At 49.1% G+C, this 2,027-nt stretch overlaps 1 long non-coding RNA gene across 1 annotated transcript in view; it reads right to left on the bottom strand.

The window, feature by feature from the left end:
- Nucleotides 1-841: 841 nt before the first annotated feature.
- The window catches only part of LOC108302047, a 7,396-nt gene continuing 6,210 nt past the window's right edge, over nt 842-2,027 (bottom strand). The window contains exons 2-3 of the long non-coding RNA XR_001824167.2: nt 1,348-1,452; nt 842-1,050 (exon numbers count right to left, since the gene is read on the bottom strand). This is a non-coding gene — a long non-coding RNA (uncharacterized LOC108302047). The remainder of the gene's footprint in view (nt 1,051-1,347; nt 1,453-2,027) is intronic.

Below are 2,027 nucleotides of genomic sequence, written 5' to 3'. Positions count from 1 at the left end.
AGACGGAGTCTTGCTGTGTCACCCAGGCTGGAGTGCAGTGGTGGGATCTTAGCTCACTGCAACTTCTGCCTCCTGGGTTCAATCGATTCTCCTGTTTCAACCTCCCAAGTAGCTGGGATTACAGGCCCACACCACCATGTCTGGCTAATTTTTGTATTTTTAGTAGAGATGGGGTTTCCCATGTTGGCCAGGCTGGTCTCAAACTCCTGACCTCAGGTGATCTGCCTGCCTTGGCCTTCCAAAGTGCTGGGATTACAAGCATGAGCCACTGCGCCCAGCCAACAAAGCATTCTTATACGTACTCCTTGTACGAGGGCCCACCTAAGACTAAGCAGCTTTCCAAGGCTCTAGAGAAAGCTTTCCAGACCCCAGACCCTACTTAAAAATTAGATATAGACTGAATGAAACACTCTCTTTATAGGTGCACTCCCACAGGTAGGTATAGAGCTTAGAATGTATATAAGCACTGGAAAAAACTTGTACCTGAGTTGGTGTGATAAGTTACTTTGACCTCCCTGTAACAGGCTGCAAAAATAAACTCCCTTGGGAGGCCAAGGCGGGTGGATCACCTGAGGTCAGGAGTTCGAGACCAGCCCGGCCAACATGGTGAAACTGTGTCTCTACTAAAACTACAAAAATTAGCTGGGCATGGTGACACATGCCTATAATCCCAGCTACTCCGGAGCCTGAGGCAGGGGAATCACTTGAATCCAGGAGGCAGAGGTTGCAGTGAGCCTTGGCGACAGAGTGAGACTGTATCTGAAATAACTAACTAACTAACCCCTTCCCCAGTCTGTCTGCATCTTGTTACTGGACCATGAGAACAAGCAGCCAGACCCCATTCTTCCTGGAACACAAGAGCAGAGCATGTCCCTCAGCCTTTTGCTGTCTGTCCTAGTCCCTCAAGAAGACCTCAGGCAAGATGTAGACTGAAAAGCAGATGGATCATGTGGATACAGCAGGGAGGAGGCTGCCTGTGAACTAGGAGGTAGGCCCACAGCAGACATTGAATCTAACAGCACCTTGATCCTGGACTTCCAGACTCTAGAACTGTGAGAGAGAATTTCTGTTGTTTCAGTCAGCCACTCTATGGTATTGTAGCAGTGGAGCTGATTTAAGACAGGGTCCCCTGAAAAAAAAAAAAAAATGCCGGGCGTGGTGGCTCACGCCTGTAATCCAACCACTTTGGAGGCCAAGGCGGGCAGATCACCTGAGGTTGGGAGTTCAAGATCAGCCTGACCAACACGGTGAAACCCCATCTTAAAAAAATAAAATAAAATAAATCATAAAATAAATAAATAAATAAAAGACAGGGTCCCTTTCCCCATGGCCTGGACCCCCACTTACCCTTCTTGGTGCAGACGAAATGGCAGCATTTGGTAGGCATGTGGGCCAGGGGGTGCTGCCCTTGGGCTGTCTCCACTTCACCTAGGGGGTCAGGGATCCAAGGACCTGCCAAGGAAAGGGAAAAAGGGTAAGAATGAGAAACAGTCAGCCTGAGGTTCTAAACTGAGATGTCTTTCGAGCCACCTTCCTACATTAATCAACAGCCCTTTACCCTCATTGATCCTAAATACCAACTCCCCTCTTGTCTAAGAGACCTGAGGGAGGGGTGCTTACCCTCACAATCTGCAGCCTAAGTGCTGTGTTCCTTGGCATAGGCTCACCAGTCCGTAAGGTAGGAAAGGCCTTTTATAGGATAGAAGCTGGAATAAGTAACTGGCTGGATTGGGGTTTCAGAAAGGTCATCTGATACCTCAGTAGGCTGTAAAACTGTGGTCCACAGGACCTCATATCCCAGCTTTTGTTTTGTTGTTTAAAGACAATATGTTGGCCGGGCGCAGTGGCTCACGCCTGTAATCCCAACACTTTGGGAGACCGAGGCAGGTGGATCACGAGGTCAGGAGTTCAAGACCAGCCTGGCCAAGATGGTAAAACCCTGTCTCTACTAAAAATAAAAAACTAGCCGGGCGCGGTGGCTCAAGTCTGTAATCCCAGCACTTTGGGAGGCCGAGGCGGGTGGATCA

The sequence above is a fragment of the Cebus imitator genome, unplaced genomic scaffold (assembly GCF_001604975.1).
Source record: "Cebus imitator isolate Cc_AM_T3 unplaced genomic scaffold, Cebus_imitator-1.0 Scaffold38, whole genome shotgun sequence".
Taxonomy (NCBI): domain Eukaryota; kingdom Metazoa; phylum Chordata; class Mammalia; order Primates; family Cebidae; genus Cebus; species Cebus imitator.
The sequence above is the reverse complement of the archived record's forward strand: the minus strand, read 5'-3'. Positions and strand labels throughout refer to the sequence as shown.